This window comes from Cavia porcellus, unplaced genomic scaffold, assembly GCF_034190915.1.
Source record: "Cavia porcellus strain 051 isolate PalLab524CR breed Dunkin Hartley unplaced genomic scaffold, mCavPor4.1 scaffold_17, whole genome shotgun sequence".
Lineage (NCBI taxonomy): Eukaryota > Metazoa > Chordata > Mammalia > Rodentia > Caviidae > Cavia > Cavia porcellus.
Window position 1 is genome coordinate 40,713,001 of NW_026947500.1, and position 25,515 is coordinate 40,738,515.

At 44.0% G+C, this 25,515-nt stretch overlaps 1 long non-coding RNA gene across 1 annotated transcript; it reads left to right on the plus strand.

Annotated features, from left to right (window-relative positions):
• The first annotated feature begins 7,094 nt into the window (after positions 1-7,094).
• On the plus strand, positions 7,095-24,271 carry LOC134470939 (uncharacterized). Its single transcript, XR_010040208.1, has 2 exons — positions 7,095-7,443; positions 23,649-24,271. It is a non-coding gene; the product is annotated as an uncharacterized LOC134470939 (long non-coding RNA).
• Positions 24,272-25,515: the final 1,244 nt, after the last annotated feature.

The window sequence follows — 25,515 nt, forward strand, 5'->3', positions numbered from 1 at the left end:
AACAAAGATGTTTAAAAATAATAGATTTTAGGCTTAACCAAACCAACAAGAAGGAGAATAAAACAACCAAGCATATTGCTTTTTATAAACCTCATCTCATACTTTTGACATACCTGGATCTCCTAGTTTTGAAATTTTTTGGTCTTCTTTACTATTTCGTTTTGTTTTGTAACAAGCTTACTGTAGTAGCTTTTTGGATTTTGAAACGTTCCTGGTACATTTTTATCTCCGAGTTAACTGCAGATGTACATTTTCATTAGAGCTGGCCAAATATCAGACTTTTAAGTAACCTTGAACAGTAAATTATTTCAATACCAGCCGAAAGGAGAAAGAAGAGCAAAGATGTTACCTTTTAGCTAAGGCTGACTTTATGTGACCTTGAATGACAAATTATCTTAGCACACACAGAAACCAACAAAAAGTTAACCCTGTAATTGTAGTTGAAAAATCATTCCCAACCTGTTTATTTTCTTATAAAAGTGTTCTACGCACATTGATCAGACAAAAATATTAACTTAAACCATGGAACTTAGGGTAAATTTACCAATCAGTTAAGATATTTTCTTAATAGCTCTCATTACCTTGTTGTGGGAGGCCAGGAGACTGGCACCCTAAGACTCGACTCAGTCTTACCTTGTTATTTGCCAGGAGTCGGGGTAGACCCAGTGCCACTTTTTAGTGCCTGACATTTGGCTCTTAGTTTGACACATCTTTATCAACTTGGGTTTAGATTCCAGCTTGAACTCAGTCTCAGCTTAGATCTACCACCACCCCCTTTAACATCTGTATCTTTTTGGCAGTGCTTTCCCCGGCATTGACATTTTATTTTAGTTTAATTTTATTTTCCATATTTACTTGATAAAGGCTTGGAGTTTGGAGTGCAGTCTCTGTCGTTATTGCCATGGGTGGAGGCGGCCACCCTATGGCCTCTGTCATCCGATGCAGATATGTTTTACATTTTACCGTTCATGAATAAACAATATTTTCCACTGATCTTGAGGATTGAAGAGCCTGGGAGGGGGAGGACTAGAGAAACTACCCATTGTGGAGAAACCAAAGCACACTAGTTCAGGCCACTGCAGTTTCAGCCATGGAGAGAGTCTTGTCTGGTAGTTTCCCTTGTACAAGGAGATTATTATAAACACAGATTCAGAGGTAGACAAATAGACGAAATGTATAAGACAATTATCTCTCTAAGGTGTACCATTGTACTTTTTTTGAAGTGAATCATAATAGAGATCTCTTATAAGAGATCTGTTTCTGTTGTTTTAACAGTATAGCGTTACAGTTGAGAGAAGGCAGAAAGGAAGCTTTCTGGCAGGGGACAGACTGGAGGTTGAACTGGGACTTGAGGGTGGCTAAAACCCAGGCATTTTTAATTTGGGAAAAGTTAGAAAGGAATATGAAGTGAATAACACATTATTCCTATCACATCCTAGAAGGGAAGGACAGAGGCCAGCTGAAGTTCTGGTTTAGGAAAAAGTTAATGGGTGCGGGATGGGGATTTGGCTCAGTAGCATAAGAGCCTGCCTGGCAAGCACAAGATTGTGAGTTCAATCCCCGGTACCGCCAAAAAAAAAAAAAAAAAAAAAAGTTAATGGTTGCAAGAGCCAATAGTGGGCAGAGAAAAAGAGGGTAAAGCGGGAAGGAGAGGTGAAGAGCATCGACGCCTATACAGCCATAAGGGTGCATGGTCAGCTGGATAGAATTAGAGTCAGGTCTAGACTTATTGTGAAGGAGAATTTGAAAGTAGTACAGAGTTGAAAGAAAGTTAACTGAGCAGATAAAAGGAGCCCACACACTGAGGAAATTCAGACCCCTTGCCATTGAGCAGAATAAATCTCTAAGAGTAGAAGAATTTGAAATGCCGTGGTTCTGTGTTTTGGTTATTATTATTAGCTTTTATACTGTGTTACAGAAGAAAATAAGTATTTCAATATTTTTTGTCGGTTTGGTTGATTTAATATCTCTACTTCTCAGATAAAAGATTTTTAGATTTTTAAGGAGATAGAACAAAGGCAAGTCTTTGGCCAGCTGGGTGGCCAAATTGGAATTGCCCTTAGTGGGATGGATGAGGCCGTAGGCGAAGGGAAGAGAAACCAACAGAAACACAGGCATCTCCTGTCTGAAGAGTTTTCTCACGGTGTTCCGTGCCTCTTGAGGTTCCAGGCTAAGAAGACAGTTCCCTAGGCCAGGAAACCAAGACCCAATGCTAGGATTTTTAAGTGGACAGAAGAAAATGACAAGGTTCTACAGAAGAAACTTGGAAACTCAGTACAGAGGAGATGGCTGCCTGGGTCAAAGAGGATGGCCTGTGTTGCATGGGAAGAACCATAGTGGCAAAGGCGCCCTTAGAGATCAGTCACCTCAAAAGCCATTATTTGGTTGCCTTAAGACCCAGAGATGAGGGCTGGGGATATAGCTCAGCGGCATAAGCACCTGCCTTGCAAGCGCGTGGTCATGAGTTTGATCCTCAGTACCAATAAAAAAAAAAAAATGTTAAAAAAAGACCCAAAGATGACTGATCCAGGCAGAAAGATTTATTAGCATGACAAGTACAGCAGCATGTTTGGGATCTGAAGTAGAGACTTCAGCCAAATAGGGGTGGACTTTGATCTGATGGAATAGAGTGAGGGAGGTATTGAAAAAGTTAGCTGGCTTTAAATCTAGTATAGAAGTTATAATGCTAGGTAAGGCTTTAAGCTAACATTGCTCACAACATAAAATGTGTGAATTATCTGCCATTTAGTATTTTAGGACCAAGAATGACTCTGAGGAACCAAAACCAGTGAAACAAAAACCTAGCTGTTTGAAAGACATCAGGAAGTGGTCTTTACGTGGTCTGTTACCCGCCGGTAGATGACTGCTGACCTTTGGGAGATGTACCAGCTAACTATTTCTCCGCAGTGGATATCTGTTGATGGGTTATAACCGACATGTTTTAATGAAGTAAAGTAGATAAGGAAATATCTGAGTTCATTGCAGGTTTTAAGACTGTTATTTTTCAACTGTGTGTATGTACCTTCGGTCATAATATGAATATGTATCTTCATATCTTACTTTTGATCATGTTCTAAACACTGAAAGCTTACTGATAGTGCTACCAGTAGTAGTTAGGGAGCTACTGTACATTATGGGTTACTTCCCCATGCCTCATCTCATCAGTCCTCTTAACAGGTCTCAGAGTAGGGTGCTATTATTATATGATGATTATTCTCATTTTGCAGAGGTGGAAACCAAGGATAAGAGAAATTAGATACCTCCCCCGTGATAACAAAGCTGGTAAACAGGTAAATAGGTTCTCGTTACCTGCTCACCACACGTGAAACCCCCACCAGCATGTGTTTTGTGATTTCCTGTAATTAACTTAAAAAGGTCCCCTTGGCTTATGTCAGAAAATATACAGTACTTTCCCAGGATTTTCATGGGAAATTTAGGGGGAGACTAGCCCGTAGGCATCAAGGATATGTGTGGACTTTTGTCCTGCTTAAGGATTCTGCAGATATAGGGGATTTGAAGATCATGGGTCTAGGTGTAGGTATACATGCGTGCATACACACACACACACACACACGTGCACATACACACACACACACACACACACACACACACACACACACACAGTTTGGAGAGAGCCATAGCTATACAAGAGAGCCGCTTGACAGAGGCTGTGCTTTTAGTAGAGAGACATGGCCACAGATGACCTCTCACTTGACCAAGAGGGAGACAGGAGAATATCCTTTTGTGGTATTCTGCTGTCTGTGGACCTCCCTGCCATACCCCCCACCATTAGCTTAGGCAGAGATTAAGATGGTCTGCTGATACAGTGCCTAGAGGTCGACCTCCAAAGGCACAGAACAGGCGGGGAAGGTACAGGGAGGGTCTAAAGGGCACCTGGAGAATGCCCAGCTTGCCATCCTCTGCACCGTATAGACTAACCAAGGCTTCCCAAGGTCCCAGAATGCAGAGTCCTGGCTCCTGTGGCACCTGACTGCCAACCACTGCTGTCAGCTCTCCCCAAAGGACAGTGCATTCTTGAATCACACTGCAAGTCCCTCCTTTGGCCTTCTGTGAAAACCAGGGCATCAAAAGAACTGGCCCACCTCACCCACCTAAGCGTTTGCATTACTGCTAATGTTTGGGCATCCTGTCTGTGATCTGATCATGGAGGAAGGTCAGTGGGTTTTGATGCAAGCTAGAGATTTGCCTGTGTGAATGGCAGAAATTTTAAAAAAAGCAGCACAAAGAGTGAGTGAGTGTGTGTATGTGTGTGTGTGTGTGTGTGTGTGTGTGTGTGTGTGTGTAGGGGGAAAGGAGTACAAATGCAGCCTTCTGAAGGCATGTTCCTACTGTGCACACTTGTGCAGCCTTCGCAGTTGAATGTGTGGCTGGAGTTGTGGCTAAAAGATGAATGAGTGTGTTTGTGTGCAGGTACGTGAGTGACTGTAGCGTCTATAAATGAATGCATTTGTGATGAGGGTGTAGGGGAGCCCTCGTAAACTGGGATAGTGGTTTGCAGATACCTGGATGGTTAGAAGCATCTACAGATCAGTGTCATTATTACAAAATCTCTGAGTATCAGCTTGGGGGCTGGGAAGGAGAAGACTTAATTTTCTTATAGCACCTCCATTTGGTGCTGCTCTTTCTGGGGTAACAACAGGAACCACAGGTCACTGCCTTGTTCTCCCTGAAACCCCAGAGAGAAAGGGAGAAAGACAATGGGAGACGCCAGGCAGTCATCATCTGAAGTCACCTCTAGTCACCAGCGGTTGTCCTTAGATAAACTCTAGCACCACCACCGACCAAGTGGCCCTCAGTGCCTCGCCAGGGCTGAGCAAGGGCCAGGTAGGTAGTAGCTGGCACATGATTGTCTCTGACATCCATCTCCAGACTGTCTAGCCCGACATGGTGGGATTTGATATGCTCCGTCTCTGTGAGGTGTGGAGATCCACATGATCTTACCTTTTGTCTTTTCCCAATCAGATTTTAGTGAATGGATAAAAGGGCCTCATTCTTTCACAAAATGATAATATGCAAAAATTATTGGATGGTTACAAATTTAAAAATCTGATCGAGTACCTTTTTTTTTTTGTAGTGTTGGGAATCAAACCCAGGTGCTTTGTACATATTGGGCAAACACTATGCCAACTGAACTGCATTTCCAGCCCCAGGTTGACTTTAATTTTAAGTCATATGAATTAAATGCTAAATGCATTTGGGCTCTCCTCATCTGCCCATAGCCCTCCCATACCCCCTTGTCATCTGTAAGGGCCTCTGTACACAATGGTGCTAATTAGTCCCCTCATTAGCTGTCTCAGCCCAGGCCAAGGACCATACAGTTCAGAGAAAGAAATCAAATTCTTTAAATCACCCCAAAACACAAGTTCAGCCCCTTAGGGGATGTTGAGACAAGGAGAGAGGACCTAGAAGTAAGAAATGTGGGAAACAGACCATAAGACAATGATCAGCTGCATCCTCTAAAAATAGAAAAAAATTAAGACCCTCCCCCCAAGATCTGAAAGTGACGTACATTACCTAATTTGCTGCCATGGGGAAATCGCTCTATATCCACATGTATATTGTAGGCATATAGAAAATGCATGCGTGTAAAATAGGCTGATTCAGACTACACTGTTAGTTCTGTGCTCCCCGCCCATAAAAAAGATTTTTAATAAATGCAGATCTTAATATTGCAATCTAATCATCAGACTGCATATGTTAAGTCCTCCAGATTCATCCTCATTCATCCAGTCATTTTAGGGGGCTGCTGTGCCTTCTCTGCCAAGCAGCCATGGGAAGCAGAACATCCCAGAGCCCTAGCTTATGAATGTACCGTCTCCGCTAAGTGTGAATGCACCGCCGCTCTGTGTTTGTATGAATGGGGGTTGCATGTGCTGGTCAGAGGCCACGTGAGACACGTGGGGTGGGAATTATGTCTTTGAAAAAACTGAATCGGAAAAAAATGAAGCCAGGAAGGTGTGAATGGCAAAAATGTCTCCCATGGCGCCTTCCACTGCAATGCCCACCACCACAATAAGACACACCTGTTTTATTAAAATTAATTCCTGGCTTTGCAAATATCAATAGATCAGTGTCTTTACTTGTGTTCTACCCTTCCCTGGGGCCAGACTGCTAAAAACAGAGGGCTGCAACACAAAAGATACCGCAGTCAGCTCAAGCAGGGAGTTATTTTTAGATCAGAAAAAAAGAGGGGAATGGGAAAAAAAAGAGGCAGTTCTGGGTTTTGCAATCTAATTTGGTCCCTTTTCTTAAGAAAAAAAAAAAATCTCATCAATGGCATTTTCCATACAATCTGATTTCTATTTGGCTCCTAGAAAAAAGAAAGATCCAGGGCTGAAAATTCTGGAGTTTTATGGCTGATTCTAGCTAGTAGCCTTTCTTCACCAGGCTCCAACTGAATTAATTTGATACTATTTTTGAAAGTCAGTGTTTCTAAGGGAGACCTAATGACGCACTGACGTCAATGCAGGTCAATAGCACACACTGCTGGAACTGGGCGTGCTACACCAAGCCAGAGCTGGAGCCTTTCCAAACAGCCCCAACTCTGCAAATATCCCAGCTTTGCAGGGGGAAAAAAACCCAGGGTTTTGTAAGCACTGAGACCCCCACCATTTTCCAAAGCATCTTCAAAACTGGTGCATATTCTCTTGATGCAAAAAAAAAAAAAAAAAAAGAAGAAGAAAGAAAGAAAGAAAAAATCCAAACCGATATAATCAGTCACACTGCGGTACAAGAAAAAAAAAAAAAACTGTCAAAAGCACCGTATGTAATCTGCATGCACACACACACACACACACACACACACACATTTACGTTGAGAACGCAATGCATAACATCAGGGTGTGTCTATAAATAGATGCAGAGCGTGTGTGCACTGGGGACTTAGTCCCTGATCGGGTTTTCGAACGTGGGTGATGAGTTCTTTGCTCTGATCAGTTACTCAGGAGGTGCCTGAATGTGTGGGGGTGGGAGCGTGGGAGGGGGGCTGCCTCCTCTCTCCTCCTTCCCTCTTTCTCTTTCTCTCTCTCTCCCTCGCTCCCTCCCTCCACACTGCTCCTCTCCTCTCTCTCTCTCTCTCTCTCTCTCTCTCTCTCTCTCTCTCTCTCTCTCAGCAACCCCCCACCCTCTTTCTTTCTCTCCCCCTCCCGCTCTTCCCTCCCTCTCTCCCCTCCCACTCTCTCCTTCTCCCTCCAAGTCTGGCACTGAACGAACTGTTTTGCTTTGCTCCGGGAAGAGTGTAGACACATAACGTGAAATCCCGAGCTTTTTTGCGTGGTGCATTTAAAATGCTTCCTTATTTATATTACCCTCATTCCCTCACCTCTCCCACCCCCTCAGCAGTCCTTCCAAATTTCCCTAGAAATCTGTGTAAAGCATGCGGAGGGGAAAACATTTGCACAAAAAGTGAAGGAGCTCGCCAAGGTAGGTTATTCCGTGCACTGTCTTGTGTTTGGCTTTCTGCAAAGTTTATGATGTCAGTTGCTGAATGTTTGGAGGAGTCGATCTGTGTGACTGGCCATGATTACTCTCTTTTTCATGGAACAATAATATTTGCACAAATTGCTTGGACTTCTCCGGCACACTTTCCTGGGGTCCTGTGTGTGTGGTTTTTGCAGGAGCATGCCAGTTGGACAGCGCTAGGTGTGAATTGTGGGGTTGCCTCCCGCTTGGAGTGTTCTGTGCTGCAGGGCTGGGAGGGTGGGGGGATTCTGTAGTGGGGGGGATTCTGTTCTTCCACCTGGTCGTATTTGGGATTGATCTTCATTGATTAAGGGTCTTCATTCTTGTCGTTATTTTGCACATGAAAATTGAGTTCAGAAAAGGATTCATGAAGTCAGAACAAAGTGTGGGGGATGCCTAGGGGGAATAGAGTCAGGGCACGGTGGTGGTGATGCTAGTGGCATTATTTCTTGCCTAGAGAATTTCATCTTCTCTTTTCTCACTGTTTGGAGAAAATGGTAAGTCTTTAGGGGGTATAAAGCTACATATGTTTGTTAAAAACCTTATTAGTGAGTAAAATGGAATTTTAAAAAATAACAAAACCATTTGCATTGCAAGAGCAAAAATTGCTACAGCTCCCAACCACCTGTAGAGGGAAATCTGTATGCCTGATTTCTCAGGGCCGGGTGTGTGGAAGAAACCGCCTGGCAAAGTTTGCAGAAGACCAGAGAGGCTGGCCCTGCAGGGCGAAGGGTTAAACCGCGGGGGCAGCTGGGGAGGAGGGAAGGCTGGAGTCTGGCCAGGTTCCTGCCCGTCTGGGAAGCCGCAAAGTTGGCCTCTCTGCTTGGGGAGCCTGTGTTGAGATGGGGGAGCCCAAACCCCCAAGCAGAGCAGGAAGCAGGTCTTGCAAGGAGTGCTGTGGGGTGGATGTGCTGTGAGGTTATGGGTGTCTGGTGCTGGTGTCCTGTGGAGATGGGGGGAAGGGGAGGGGGTCAGAGAGGCCAGGTTTTCCTGCCTGCCTGGTCTTTCCTGCTGTTGTACAAAGCCAAGTGGTTATCAACAAGTGTTTCTCCTGAGAAGATTAGTTTTGACAGCGACTTCAAGGGGTTTTCTAATCTGGGTAAATCCACCAGGGCTTTATTGTGTGTGGCAGAGATTCATTCTTTGTTGGGAAAGAGCTTGGAGGAAAGAGTAGGGGGGAGCAGAGGAGGAGGCTTTTGAACATCAGCCATTTGACCTTGGGGATCAGAGTTCAAATCGTCCAGAGCACCGAAAAGGCTAAAAGGTGTCCTCATCCCTTCTCCCGCCCCCGCAGTGTTCACCCTGAGCTTTATGTTTAATGAGGAAAAGGCAGTGCCTGCTGTTGGCCAGACCTCATCAATGGGAATTCCATGTGTCTGAGAGCAGGATTTTTTTTTAAACAGAGGGAAGCAAGCAGCAGTCTCAGCTGTAGTATTGTATCCATCACCCCCACCCTGCAAACGATGTTCTAGGAAAGCTGAATCACCTTCACGCTGAGGAGCAGCCACTTGTGGGATGTGGAACGCAAGTGTGTGTGTGTGGGTGGGGGCGGAATACCCTCGCGGTCTTTAAATAGACATGGGGCTGCCATCTGAATGTCTGGTTACTTTGGAAATATGGGGGAAGATAAAAGCCAAGGGGTCTTTGGCCTGGGTTGGTAGTAGAGAAGACCACTGGGGGGGGGGTAATTATCCCACCTGGGGTAATTAAGAGGAGGAAGTTGGGGGGGGCTCCTGGGGGGGTGGCTGGGTCACCAAATGAGCCTAAGAATGGAGTCTCTTGCAGCAGGGAAGGTGGGATATTTGGAGGATGTTTGGAATTTAGACCATTGCCATGACCTCCAGAGCTGTGATAACCAAAAGGCCAGGAGGACTGACCCAGAAATGGGAGGTGAGACAGGTGCAGGCTGGCATCTAAGCTTGCAGTCCTTACTGAGCTGAAGAAGCAGAACTGAGGGGGACTGCAGCCTCTGGGCCCTGCTGGTGTGGAGGAAAGCCATGCCAGCATGCCCAGCACCCATTGCCCACATTATGTAGGGTCTTGGTTAAGGGACCTGTCCGTCATTTTTTGACCAGTAGAGGAAGGGAAGGATAATCTTTCACAGCCCAGAATACATGAAGGTCACCATTGCTTTTCTCAGAAGAAACTTGTTTCCATTAGCATGTCAATGGCTATTTGTTTCCTTTTCATATAAGGAGAGGATAGTGGTTACCAGAAAAAAAATGGTGAAACTCAGCCTTACAGTATATGACAGACAGGGATCCAGGGATCCATCAGTCTCTCTCCTCAGCTGTGGTCTCTGAGGACCAAGTTCCTGTAGGACACTCAACCAGTGTCTACTCTTTACCACATTTTTCTTGCTAAAGATGTTCCATGCCCATCAACCAGCCCCTTGAAATCCATCTGTCTAGCGTTCTTCCATGCCCAGACTATTGTTCTATGCAGACACATACGTCTAGAGTCCATGCATAGACGTGTGCAGAGACCACAACCATACTCAAGCATACGCCCAGGATTCTTTCCACACGTGAGCTCACGAGCAATATGTGAGGAAGTGGACCTCTTTCCTCTTCCGTCAAGTCCAAAGGTGCCACATCCAGTTTTAGGGGTGGATCTGGCGTCCCTGAGTGTATGTGGTGAACCTGAATTTGCCTTGGGTTTCCTCATACTCATTCAGGAGTGTCAGTCGCCCCTGCACACGACGTTGGAAAGCATCACTCCAAGCAGAGGTCCACCCATTCATGAGAAGAATGAAGCCCAACTTCTCGCCATCACCATGAATGATCCCTGATGCTTCTCTTCTGTTTCCCAAAAGGAAAATAAGGGCAGACGCAGGGCCAACTACATAATTTGTGGGGCCCAGCACAAAGAAAATGTAGGAGGCAGAAGAAAGTGCCGTTAAAGGCACTGCAATGTAAAACCTTCCTTCACCCATAATCTCTCTGTAGACATGTCCTGGTATTCCTTATTTGCTGTTGAATGTCATCCTAAATAAAAATTAAATTCTTATTAGTAGCATGAATTTCACTATTCATCTTTATACTGCATGACACCAATTTTAAATGAAGATATAAACACATTGAACTCATTTGCAGAGTCACGGAAATTATACAACCAAGAAGTCATATGTGCGTAGTTACTTCATTCATGCCAGAACAATGGAGATCTTGAATAAAACCAACTCAACTATGTTTATTTCACTTCTTGATCCCAGTACACTCCACTGACACTCTCAACCTGCTTGCTGTTGAGTAGGAAAAAAATCTGAAAGAAAGGAGCCACGGGTTGCTCTTTTTTCCTTTTCTTCTTTGGCACCATTTTTAGCATTACATAGGCAGGTGGCACACACAGGGAATGTGAATGTCTGAGAAGCAATGGGCTAGCGTTCTTTGGTCACTAGTGTTGTTTAGAGACCCACTGCCGTTCTGCATTCAGAGCATCCTGCCCGACAGGAGGCATGACGTCGCGGTACTGCCGTGTCCCCATGTCCTCAATCGCAGATTTACAGTGTGCTTGTCTTGAGTCTCACTGAGCTCCTATATTACTCTGTATCCACGCAACACATAGGACACCATGAAAAGGTGGGCATGCATCGGGCTCATCTCTGCTCACTCCCCCTTGTCCTATAGATTTTGCTTACAAAACACAAGTTCAAAGGCAAAATTATTTTAAAAATTTCAAGATAATGACAGTACATTGTTAAACCAAGCACACAGCTCTTCTGAGCACAGGACACCATGTGTAAAGATACATTTCACCCCTTTATCAAAGCTTGCCTGGGCAAGAGAGGTGAGATGTAACAAGGAACCCTATCATTCATCTTTTTTTATCAAATGAATAATTCCTTATAGGGCAGAAAATGTCACCATTGCCTTTACTGACACACTGGGGCTGTTGTATCCCATTCTGAGAAGTTCACCACTTCCTTGGAGGAGTGAATTCATCTGTGGATCTTTTCTGTGTCCAGTGATACCTTGTGTTATAGCCAGGGCTTGGAGATGAAGCATTCACTCTAATCCTGTATCACATTCCAACTTGATTCCATTAAGGAGAAACCGTGCCTGATCTCTCCTTATACTCTGCCTGCTCCAGGAATGGTTGTGCCACTGATTTAGTGTTTATTAATTATTACTTATTCCACCATGTTCTGAAGCCTGTCCATGGATCTCCTAGTCCAGAATGACAGGGTCTCAGAAATTCCTTTGCTGGTGAATCCAGTGGATAGTGAAATTAAGCAGTAGGGCTTGAGGCTCAAAGGGAAGACAGTCCTAACAGCTGATGGGCCCCAATAAAAAATGAATTTTTCTTCGTACATCAACTGCCTTCCTCCTCCTTACGCTTTCAGGAACAAAGCTAGAGATGTGAGGTGAACTAAAGGGGAGTAAGATAGTGTTAAAAACGAATCCAACTTAGAAACTGAAGACACTATTGACCCTCTAGCATTGGCTCAGGGACTTTGAGAGTTGTGTTTTTCAGCCTCATTCTAGCTTCCTTTTTGGTCTCATCCTTTGGGCGACAGTAAAACTCTTTTTTGTTTGTTTGTTTTTTGTCTTTTTCATTTTTATCGGTACCTGGGATCGAACTCATGACCGCCTGCTTGCAAGGCAGGTGCTTATGCCGCTGAGCTAAACCCTCAGCCCCTGACAGTAAAACTCTTTTGTGAAATATTGGTCTAAACTATTGAAAGTACCTAGGAAAAGAGGAGAGGGAATTAGTCTTTAGTGGACTAGAAAAACCCATCATTTACTTATTATATACTGTTTATGAATGAGTCTAGCAGTGTTTGACCCATGATAGGTGATTGATAAGTGACAGCTGACTATAAATATGTACCATTATGGTGACAATGTGTTATAGCAAGAAGGCCATGGATGTGGCATCGACTACATAGGTTTAAGCCATCAAGTAGGTGCATGATCTTGGGTAAATCACTTAGCTTCTTCACCTACTTACTTCACCTGAGCAATGGAAATACTCACATTATAATACAAAATATAATTCACAATATCATCACCCCACAGGGTTATTGTGAGGATGAAATGAGATATCTCATGGAAAGCATTCTTAGGCATATGTAGAGACAGATACTAAATTTCCTTTTATATGTCTTTTAATTTCACCTTCTTTTTCCTGTTGTGTAGGCTGGACAGTGTCCCAAACACACTGGTGAATAGTTGAGGCTTTGCAGCCTAACAGATCTTGGTTCAAATTTCTGTACTTTGTTGTTTATGTGGCCTCTGATAAGTCATTTAAACATCCTAAGCCTGCATTTCTTGACAATTGAAATGGGTACCTAGCTCAAAGGTTTTTTGATGATGATTCATTGTTATGTTTAGACATTGCTTGGCTCACATACCAAGTGTCTAATATACTGTTTTTAGTTTTATAGTTATGTGCGTTATTATGCGTCTGGCCATTTGTGAGCTCAGGAAACTTAGAAAAGTGACTTGGGAATATCTTCTCATGAGGCATGCTGTAGGGTGGCATTTCTACCTTGTGACTTTCTTGCCTGTGTAGACTTTTCCTTTTCTGAAGCTAGTAGAGGAGCTCCTAGCCCTTTCTACACATACTGGGGCTTGTCTTGGGAGATCAGGCTAGAGTCTTCTGTCTTTCTCATTCTCTGCTGAAAGCCAAAGGAATTGCTTGTCATTGACTGCCAAGCAAGGAAAGGCCAGGGTAACTTCCGTGGAGCTTTCATCTCAACTTAAAATCTATTTGCCCTTTTATCCTGGTAGCACCAACCTTGAAAGAGGAGGCATCTAGAGATGAGGAGAAAAGGACCCAGTCAATGCTTAGCACGAGTCAGGACCACTTGTGCAATGGCATTTGTCTGTATTTGAGTCACGAGAGCCTAGAGGTGAAAATGGGTGTTCACTGTACTGAAGCAGATGTTCCAAGTTCTCCTTAGACTTTATGAGAACTCCTCATGAATTCCTAGGAGGCAAGTATGACTATTTACTTTTGATCCAGATCCAGTCACTGAAACTTCATTCTCTAAAGAAGAACACAAGAAAGAAATGCCTTACCTGGTCCCTATAGCTGCAAAAAAAAAAAAAAAAAAAAAAAAAAAAAAAAAAGGGAACACGATAAAAAATTATGTATGATCCTCTAGATAGCAGACATATACTGAGGAGCCAATGATAAATTAGATATGCATCCCACTTGCCAACAATCAGAAGGTAAAAGATGCCTTTAGTAGTCTATAATCTTCTTTTGGTGAGACTTTTACCAACCCTGGGTTCTTTCACAATTATAATGGCCTTATTTGATCAATATCCCACCATAGGGTTCCTTTTTGTTACTGATGGTGGTATGGCTTTGTTTTTGTGTTTGCAGCACTGGAAATTGAAATTGGGGCCTTTCACTGAGCTGCCTCCCAGCTGCCTACCCTATTCCTTTTTCAGAGACAAGTTCTCGCCAAGTTGTCCATTCCATCCTAAAATTTAAGATCCTCCTGCCTTAGACTCCCGGGTTGGGGTTATGGATGTGTGTCGCCATTCCCAGCTAGAGGCTCCCTTTTCCAGATTTCTCTGTCTTTGTCCCCTTCCATCAGGAGCCCTTTCACCCATGACTTTATGTGAGCATGCTAATTGACGTGCCAGATGGGAAAGAACAAGCTCTAGCCATTAAAATCCAAACATTCTTAGTTCCAGAGATCCCTGTTAGTATCCGGGAAGAAATCAGAATATATGTCAATTCATCCCATTAGAAAGCCCATGGAATGGGCTCATTATGTTAGGGTGCCTGAGTTCCAAAACTACAGGATTCACCTGAACCACCGTATCTTGGGGATTAAGAAATGTAGAGCAAGAGAAGACTTGATTGTCAGGGAGTAACTTTAATTTATCCTATGTGGGGCCAGGCATAGGATTCCAAAGCACTTATAGGCTACTTTGTTCTACGTCCTTTCCTATACTGTTTATGCAGACTTAGAAAACACAAATCGTTCAAGGAGACAAACATTAAGGATGAGAAGAGCAAAGTATCCATAATCCTCCCTTTAAAATTTCTTCAATAACCACCACCAAATCAAGAAGGTTTCTCTTACTTTTTATTAACTTACTGGCTTATAAACTGTCAGATGTTCAAAACATTAACCACTCATATCTTGAGCATTTCAAAATTATGAATACTGAGTCATGCTAAGGATTTGGTATATTCTTATCAGAGCCTGAAAGTAACCTTGACTACAAATCCCTGATCGTAATTAACCCATCCTATGCATGACCCCTGATCCTATCAAAACTTTAGTAATTCCCGTGATTTACAATGCAAGACAAAGCCATGATTTGATTTGTAACCTGACATTATTTCAAATAAATTTCAGCCCACATATTTGCTAATACTGATAGCCTAAAGCGGCAAGATAATGTATGATTTGAAACATTTGGTGCTAGCCATGTGTGGTGATGCACCCCTGAGGCAGGAGGATTGCAAGGACAAGCATAGCTGGGGAGGTAGTGTAATAGAAAATGTCACCCCCAGCCAGTATACTTTAGTTTGCTAGTTGCCCAAATAATGGTTCCTGTTCCAGTTCTGGTTGCTCCTGTCTCTTAGAAACAGCTGGTCACTATGATGCACACTGTATGAACCAATCCCTAACTGACAAGCCATTCTGCCTCTGTACTTCCTGCTTGCTTATCCAAAGTAAGTCCTGGACTACCTGAAATCAGGGCCTGATATTTTGGGAATGATCCAAATCAGTGTCCATTGTTGTAAAATAAATCTGCCTCTGAAACTTGGATGTTGTTTTGGTGTTTCTGCTTGCCATTGCATCTGCTGACTCTGGGAAAATCAACCCTGCTGACCTCTTTGGTCACCAGTTGTGACCCTCAAGGATGTCACAAGAACTTCTCCAGGTCCTAATGGGAAGGCACACCCTCGAGATTTCACAAGTCCTCTCAGAGGTCTGGAGGAGGATTCCTGGCTCCCTGCTTGAGTGGCTCACATCAGACCCCAAAGGGAAGAAGATGCAATCTGTCTGTCTGTCTGTCTTTCATCTGCCTGCCTGCTGGATTCTGATAAGACCCTGGGTTGCTCTAGTTAGTCAGTCTGTTAGCCCTGCTTAGTTTGAGCAGAAAAAGAGCTTGATCAACTCTTATTAATTAAATCCACCCTCAAGGGAAGGGAGGTTGGAATGTTTAAGCTCTGAGGATCTGCTGAATGACTGTTTGAGTGGACCTGTCAGTGTAAGCAATAGGCTGCTCCATGTGTGCGCCAAGACTGGAAAGCACTGGTTGCTGTGACTGATTGAGCCCCAACTTGCACTTCCATGGCAAAAGATAATGGAGGCCTCACACCCTCCTTAGCTAAGTTGCACCCAAGTTCCCATAAGGGGCATGGCTAGGGAGGCATCTGAATGATATCTCTCTCAGAGGGGCACCTGCCTTTTGTCTGTTGCATCATTATTCAATGATACACAACATACACCATAGGGAGCCAGAATGGGAACTAATTAGTTAAAACCCACAGTTCCTGACTGCAGGAGAAAGGGCTTTTACAGAATTAAAAATGAAACCAAACTTCTCCCTGCATCTTAAAAAAAAAAGCTCATTCTTCCTGAGAATCCTGCCTTAGCACTGTTGTTGGCCACCAAAGTTGCAGCCCACACCTATGGGTTCACCCCCATTCCTGACTATTCTACTTTCAGCCAGTTGAACTGGTTCCAGTTAATTGCCTGCATTCAGACACACACACACACACCCTCCAGAGACATACCTATCTTGGTCAGATGGAGTCATCTAACACCCACCTGAGATGACAGCAATTCCTTCTGAGTTCCACATTTTGACAGAAAAACTTGGACTGTCAGCCCTGATGAATGAATTGCCATGGCATTTCCCAATGGTCACCTTGCCTAGAAATAACTCAGTCAAGTGCTTCTCAGAGATATCAAAAAGGAGGACAAAAAGCCCATCGACCAGAAACCTGATTTTAAAAAAAAAAGCACCTGACATCCATAAGAAAATCCAGCCTGATAGACAATCAAACCCTCTGGTTATGAGTTATAAAGACTATACATACTAAAAAATAAATGCCCTTTCAGATTAAAATATAAGAACCCTCAAAAACTTCAGTCTGAATCAGACCACAATCCTTTTATTGGTCTGACAGGCTCAGACTAGGCCAGACCAGGTCCTCTTCTTCAGCTGGGCCACTGGAAGCCCATAGTACCATCATCAGTGTAACCAGGGCCCTTGCCTCTTGATCCTTCTTCCAGGCACAAACTTGCAGCCTGAGAGGACATCTCCTGCATAAACCAGTCCCTCATCTCTTCAAGTTAGAAACAACTATCTTCTTTGCACCAAGCCAGTCAGCCTCACTCTCATTTAACCCTGCACTTTCAATTCTGATTGTTCCCAAAAAGACAGATGATGCCTGCCTCAGCCTGAGACAGATAACTACAATCCTGAAGTTCTAAAACCTCTGCTATCACAGGTATAAATTAAAGACTCATTTCCAGGCCTGACCATCAACCATGCTGCCTCACTGTGTCTCTCTCCCCCTTGGCTGTAAAGTGTCATAGGAAACACAAACAGGAATCCCGCCTCTCATCAGCCTGATAGACTGTTAATCACCTTGGACAATCTGTGCCATCAAAAACACAGCCATCACCTTACATTCTGTGATTCCCAACCTACACACTCCTTTTGGACTGTTACCCAGTTGCCAAGGTTTGGAAACTCACTATTTTCAGGGAGGTTCTGGCAACAGATTTGGCCACTCTGAGACAGCTTATTTCTCTGTTCCAGCTCCACAATTCTGTCACTGTTGCATCCTGGGGCAACCCCCCCACAGCTACATCAAACGATATCCCAAGCCATGAGATACTCAGCTAGAGATTAAACCATACATCCAGAGGTTTCAAAACCATGAAATGTTTATAGATTGTCAAACTGCTGAAATATACCTCTCCTGCCTGTAAAGATCTCTGAGCTTCCAGTGCCACCTAGATTGCCCTCTGTAAATGTTGCCTCAATCTCTTGCCACCCATAGCCTGCTGGTACACCTGGGCCTAAAGAATACATTCTTCTACCTTTGGTTGGCTCCCATCAGCAGCCTCTCTTTGCAAAGACCTCTGGACTCAAAAGCCAACTCAACAGGACTCAATCTCTCAGAAGTTCAAAAACTTGTTTCTTCTTTTAAAAAGTACTTCTGATTAATGATATCCCAGCTCCCCACTGGAAAGCCACAAAAACTCTGCTATATTATCTGGCAGAAACTGGTCACAAAAAGGAAACTGCAAACTTCTTCAAGCTGTTGGTGTCTACGGACTCTGGATCCTTGAGTTCACAAAAGCAATGATGTTTACTCATCCATCAATCCGTGGGGGTGCCCAGTGGCCCACTTGTGCAAATACTTGGATCCAGTCACTGAGGGCTTCCTTCCCCTTCGCCTCCACACTCTAATAGCCGCTGTCCTTCTGATAAAGAAAGCCGACAAGCTCACCTAAGCCAAGACCTAACTGTGTGACATGCTATGTTGGATCTTACCCACTACCAAGGACTCTTATGCAAAAATCCTGACCTGACTCTTATGGTGATAAAACCACTAAATTCCACCATGTGCCTGCCCATAGAGCTGGGCCCAACAAACCATGACTGCCTGGCACTGTCTGATAAACTGTTCTCAAGCTGGTCAGACTTAAAAAACAAACCCCCTGATAGAAGCTGAGCACGCCCTGTTTACAGATGGCAGTAGCTCTGTTAGGATGGGCTAGGTGTGCTGTGGTCACATTGGACAAAGTTATTTTGGCCAAAGCTTTCCTGCTGTTGCTTCCAGCTGCTGTTTGGAAATCTTCCACAACACACAGCCAGACCTGCCCCCTCTGTATGTTCTACAAACCCAAGCCAAGCACTGGTACCTGTACCCCTGAAGCCAGCTCAGGATTTAGTGTCTTTGTCACTGACCTGCAACAGGCCTACATCCAGCTTTAGATTCGCTTAAAAAGTTTACCTGGACCAGACCAGTTCACTCTGAAGAGAAGATGCACTCAAAGCCCTGCTCTGGTCACTCTGGATGCTGACCAGTCCACGCATGGCTGAAGCTTGAGAACACAGTTAATAGAATTACTCCGTATCTATTGTCCTTGATTTTTGTGTCTTTTTAGGCTGCTTACCCTAGTCCCTGCTTCACTGGCCCCTGCTAGCTGTTTTATGCCTTAAATTGTATAGATGATTGTCCCAAGAGAATAGAACAATCAGTCAAACACTTGACCAAGATTTTATGAGCATGCAAGGCACATTGGACACTCTTCTAGATCAGGTTAACTTCCTTGTCAGAATAATGTTACAGAACAGACAGGCCTGAATTATGTCTCTTCCTAAAAACAATTTAGGGAAACTCTGTAATAAGACAATCTTGGGGAGCTTGACTAGGGCCCATCTTAGGATCACTCACCCCTTCTAATTGGGGCTTGTCACAGAAGATCACATATAACATGCCCAGCAAGGATTTGCTGGGGAAACAAAAAGAGTGGGGAAATGTAACAGAGAATTTCTGCACCCCGCCACCTGCCACGCCAGCACACTTCAGGTTCTTAGTTGCCCAGGTAATTGTTACTATTCCAGTTCTGGTTGCTTCTGTCTCTAATGAACATCTGGTCACTGTGATGCACATGTATAAGTCAATCCCCAATTGACAAGCCATTCTGCTGAGTACATCCTGTTTGCTTATCCCATATAAGCCCTAGACCACCAAAGATTAGGGCCTGATATTTTGGGGATGATCCTGACTGGTACCTATCAACGTAAAGTAAATCTGCTTCCAAATCCTGGATGTCATTTCAGTGTTTCTGCTTGCTGTTGCAGTAGCTCAGTGTGAAGGCCCTGGGCTCAATCCCCAAATAGCACAAAAACATTTGGAACTTACGCTTGTTGCAGCAGCATATATACTAAAAGTAAGATTAGTATGGGGTCTGCACAGGGATAATGTGCAAAATCATGAAGCACTTCACATTTCAGATAGAAACCATTTGGTGCCGTCTGCAGAGATGAGACAACAGACCGTGGTGGGCAAGAGTCTGATTCTTTTTTTTTTTTTTTTTCTTTTTCCTTTTTATCGGTACTGGGGATGGAACTCACGACTGCCTGCTTGCAAGGCAGGTGCTTATGCCGCTGAGCTAAATCCCCAGTCCCAAGAGCCTGATTCTTGAGACTTTTCTTATTTATAGTCAATGGTATGAGATCAATGGCACCTGTAATTACTAGGCAGTTCTGTCTGTTGACTTCAGGAAGTGGAGGGTGAGTTGGACAGCCCAGCTCACCGGAGGACTGAAGTCAGAGTCTTTGTCAGCTGTGATTAAGGATATGTGTTTTTCATGATGTTAGCTATGCAGCTCTGCTTCCTCTATACTGGTCTGAAACTCTATACTGAAGGGGTCTACTTACCCTTAGCCAGAAGTGATTCCACTCTGACCCTTAATCAGGGGTGGGTGAACAGGGCCCAGCAAAGTCACAAGCAGTGACTTGGTCACTACTGATAATACCCATTATCTAGCCCTTGGTGGCAGTTCCTAGAGAGTGTTTCCCTTTAAGATAAATGACCTAAAGAATTCTATTCTGGAACTAGGGCCCAGCTGTCATTTTTCCAGCTCATTTTCAGATTATGAAAATCCAATGCACTTTCCAAAAACATAATGAGTCCCATTATTCTGGGTCCCTTAGTCAGGTAACTCGGAGATCACCTGAGTGGAAGAAGGAGGCAAAATACTTCATCTTGGTGGTGAGCTCCTTCTCCTGAGATAAGCTGTGCCTGTCCTATGGAAATGAGATGATGGGAGTAAGGAGGGATATCAGGTGCTGCCCCAGGTCCTGGTTTAGAGTTTATATGGTGAGTCTCACTCTGTCGGTTTCTCTGACCTTCGGAAATCTCTTCCAACACTGAAGGGCATTCCACTACTATCTATTCTAGAGAACAGATCAGGGCCCAGAGAGAGGTTGCCCTGTATTTCAGGTTACCGGTTACTATGCCTAACAGCTGATTAACTTTAGGCAAGTCATCTAACCTCTCCATGCTTCAGAAACTGTTTCGCTGGATTGTCGTAAGAGTTGGATAGGGCAATGTATGCCTACCAGTGTATAGCTTAGCACCTGAAGATTAGTGAATACTCAATAAGGATTGCTATTCTTGATATCACATAGGCAGAAAAGAGAAGAACTTTCACTGAATGTTTTTAACTTTCATGGATGACAAGCTTTGTCTATTCTGGGTTCCTTCTGAGCTATGTATCATGCTGTAAATAGGTGAAGTGCAGAGCCTCTTGGGTTCACTAAGAGAAATGAGGCCCCTGCTACTCAAAACCAGACAGTGAGCACATGTTAACTGTAAGAAAGATCTCTTATCATCTCTTGGGCTATTGCATTGATTAACTATGAGCCAGAAAATGAGTGAGTATGAAGGGGTGGAGGCAGGGGAGGTTTGTGCCCAATAGGCCAACCAACTTGCTGACCTGAGGAATCTGAGGAGGGAAGAACCTTGGAAAGGCCTGCCAGAGAGCCCCCGTAGAGTCCATCTTGCCACCTTTGGCAGTCATTTTGGATCTTTTGTCTCAGAGGGAATCCAGGCCCATCTTTTTTTTTTTTTTTTTTTCTTTTTCCTTTTTATCAGTACCAGGTATCGAACTCACGACTGCCTGCTTGAAAGGCAGGCGGTTATGCCGCTGAGCTAAATCCCCAGCCCTCCAGGCCCATCTTTTAAAGGTTCCTGGGAACAAGAAAGGACTGTTTCTTGTACATTGCTGCTACTAAGTAGAATACACAACGACATTGATAAAAATAATTTTAGGGAAGGAGGGATGTCCAGACTCCATGATGTCTTTGTAACAAATTTATAGTAAAACTTCTAAGTGGCTGGGAATCTAGGACATTTGTGAGACAACAATTTGCTAGAAAACCAGAACATATTCAAAATTCCAAGGACTAGAAAAGTATTAGCTTTAAAACAGCCCCAGATCTCCTGGATCCACTCTCTAGGAACTATCTCTTCTATTCCAGGTTGCACATGGAGCCCAAGAGTTGAGTCTCATGATGTCTCTAAAGTTAAAGAAGAACTCATAGGCTGTCTGAAAGCAGGACTAGGTCCTGAGGGCTCTGGTTTTCTCTAAATGAAATGTCGCCGATGGAGCGGTGGAGAAAAAGCCCTGACCTCTGGGCAGGGTGTTTTTGGTTTTTGTTTTTTTTTTTTTTTTTCAGAATTGAAAGAATCATGGACTAGAGAACAATGTTACTCAGGAGCTCCCTCTACTGGCTCTTTTGTAGAAATCCCATGGCAGTCATTCCACCCTGCCCTATGGGTATTTGAAGCCTATGAGCTTCTTAGTCGTGGTACTTGAAAGCAAGGAGAAAAAGAGGAATCCTGGAGCAATAAATAGGAAGATGAAACAGTAGAGGCTGGTTTCTTCTGCCCCCTTCATAATTTCAGCTGATGTTTAGTGAATGCCAACACACTACTAAGCATTTTATTTGCAGTGTTGCATTTACCAGTCACCATCGGCCCTTGTGGCTGGGTTTTGCAAATGAGGCATCTTGCAGAGCTTGAGTAAGGGCTAGTATCCATTGGCCCTTAGTGACCATCATCATTCTTAGGGTTCTTCTGAGCCAGAATTCAGAGAAGCAAGAGCCACAGGTCAAAGTGAGATGAGGAGGAGAACTTTCCTCAGCACCTAACATAAATAGGCCTGGACTGGGTCTGAGACTGCTCCACAAACTTCCCGGATTCCAGAGTGTTTTAGCCCTGCTTTAGGAAAACAAGCCCACGAGGCAATAAATTAGATGACAGAGCTCACTCCAGGTGCACCAACGTGACCCCCAGACTGCAGACAGCAAGGTAACCAGCATAGTGACTACGATGCCTTCCACTGCAGAGGTGAGGGCTTCCCAGGTTTGTAGAACATGTTCACACCTGTCTTTCAAAGGTGAAGTCCTATGAGAGAGGTAGGGCAGGCAGCCACATACACTTTATGGGTTGAAATGTAAGATATGGAGTGACTTGCTCCAGATTTTGGTTAGGGGCTATTGGCAGTATCCAGACCAGAACTGTCACTCTGGGCTTAAATTCTGACTTTGTGGTTATGGTGGCTGGAAGGGAGGTCTAAATTGTGCTTTTTAATGCTAGTTAATGAAAACTATAAAGTCACTTCTTTGTTGGCCATGCAGATCCTTTCTTGAATTACTTTTTCCTCTGCCTGGGGTTGGTTAATAACTAAACTACCTTGATATTGAGCCATTTGGGAATTAGAAATTACTAAGGGTGGTCTCTTTTTAAGGTCAGTCTCTTGCCAGTGTACATTTTAGAGTTACGTCTTTGGGAGAATACCAAATGTTTCTTTAACTCATTGGTACTGTGTAAAGTTATAAACCTTTACAGTGCACCCAGCAATTCCACATTGGTTTTTCCACATTGGTAATGGGTAATAGGCAAGTAATAGGTGCCTATTTTGACTTTGAGTGAGAGGTTGGCTGGTTTCCACATTCACTGCCAACATGTCTCTAGAGGAACGCAATGGGACAATGGATATTACCCAGTTCTTCTGTTCCCATTCAGAGCTTCCTATTGGCTTCTATTTCCCTATAGGCAGAATGAGGTCATAAAGGGATCAGAATGAGACCTATTGATGGTAACACAGACAACAGAAGCTGCCTTCCTATAAGGTCTTCTTTTTTCGTTTTATTTTTTACTGGGAATCAAAGTAGGACATTGCACTTGCCAGGCAGGCACTGGGCCCCTGAGCTATATCCCTGGCCCCTACAGTACCTTCTGAGTGATTTGTGGGGTTGACATTTTTCTAAACAGTGGCTCATTAAAAATATTTGCCCATGATATAACATGATGGCTTTCAGCTACTGGTGCAAACAGCTCTTTCTGGTTTAACCTGTTAATACCACAAACTCCACGTGGCTAGGAATGTGACTTCTTCATGAATAATTGATGCAGATGAGCTAATTGGGAGCAAACTGATATTTGGCCATTTACAGGTAAAGGCTGACCACCCCTTCACCCAGTTGCAGCCTTGACCATCTGCCTCTCACATTCTTCCCATCTCTAGAAAGCTAAAAAATGTGTCTGAAAGAGGGGAGGGGCAGCCTGGAACAAAACACTCACAAGGAATCACAAGTGATGGAATGTGGATTGCTGACACCGTGTCCCTTTCCTCTTGCTTATTGTAGGCGCGCCAACGACCGAGAGGAGACCAGATGAGTTTTCAAGGCAGTCCTCACACACCCAGGACACATGTCATCCTTTGCCTCCTGCTTTCTGCAATGTCGCTGCTCACGTTCATCTTCCTGTTAACCCTTGCCATAATATCCCCTCCTGAGCATCACTTTTTCCGTCACCATCCCTCAGCTCCTTCTTTGAGATGCCTCTCCCTGGGAAATGGCTTTGGTCTCTCTTTGGCAAGTTTCCCTATGAGTTTTATCCAGATGGCTACCATTAATTTCCCTTCCTCCACCTCTGCCTGGTGCCAGACTAAGCCCCTGGTCAGGTCAGCCACAGCAAATCCTACTTCTTCCAAAATGAAGTGACAAGATACTCTGCCACAGCAGTCACACTCAAAGAAGGGACCCCAGGTATATCTGAGTGTGATGTTATTGAGAACCGATGGAAAGATCAGGAATCCCCTAGTCCCGCTCAGATACAGTGAAAAAACTTATTCATGACTTTTGGGACCGATTGAGAAGGTGGGGGCAGCGAGGAGGAGAGAGAGAGAGCCTCAGAATTGTATGCTCCCCAATACAGAATGGAATCATCTAGATTTTTTTTTCTCCAATTAAATTTGCATTTCATTCTACCACATTGCAATGGCTTCACTCTAAACATTTCCATTTGGGACCCAAGGCTTTTCTTCACGGGTCCTGAGCCACAGGCTCCTGCACGGTGAGGTAAGTGACATTAGCCAGCACTGTCTCGGTGATTTGTAGCAATCTCAGAAACCCAGTGCTGATGAGTGGGTCCACCCTGGTAAGGCCCTCAGCTGTGTCCTAGATTGGTTCCTGTTGACCATGTGCTCTCCAGGAGTCTCCAGCCCAGCTATAAATGTTAGTTCCAGCCACACAGTGTTAATCCAGAGCTCTACAAAAGCAAAACAGACTCAAGGGATTGATCAAATTAGGGTTTAGTGAGACCATTGTACCCTCTTAAAAATATTTTTTTTAAACTACAAGAGTATGGCTTTCTGAAAACCCAGTTTACCTAGAAAGTACACCTCCCCTTTCCTTTATGCCTTTAGGACTGATGGAAGATGCTGAGTTTCCACATGTGAATTTTAATAGGTTTCAGATCCAATTCATTATTTAACTAATAACCTTCCCAAGAAGGAAAAAAAAACCTGGCCAATACAACAAATGTGTTATTTGGTCCTTATTCTCTGTTCCATAGCCTATACTTATTGGTCTGGGGTTATTGAAATACATCCCCAGTCTTTACTCTTCACCTCCCAAACGTGCAATCCAAGCTTAGTAGATTGGAAGCTAATTGTAAAACTGCTTTACCTATGAATGAATATAAAGTTCTGCTAATTCAGACCTATTAGATCCCCAAGAATCAATCTGTGACTGAGCCATCTTCAGCCCGAATTCAGATAAGGTAGACAATTATCAAGTGCAAGATTAAATTTAGCTAAAGTCATGGAAGTATCTCTAAACATACCTCCCCGTTCTTTTCTCCCTATGATGCATGCTTTTTCAACTCTGACACCTTGCTGTTTGGCCTCTGCTAAAGTTAAAGTACGCTGGCTTCCTGAGCCCCACCCTAGCCTTTATCCTCGGCCTCTGCCCCCTATCATGTGCTTGCTCTGGCTTCCCTGTCTTTGCTTAGATCCCCACCATGAGACCTACTCTAGATATTCCCGAATAACCCTCTGGTCCTCATTCTCCCAAATGTGCCTTTCATCAGCAAGGCATGGGAGGACCTAGCATATGGTTTTCTAAGGTGTCCAGCAGTTAGAATGGCTTAAAGCAGGGATGAAGGCATTGTCCCCCTTGACAATTAAGTTGTGCAAACAGCAAATATTGTCTTACCTGTTCTGCAGTCAAA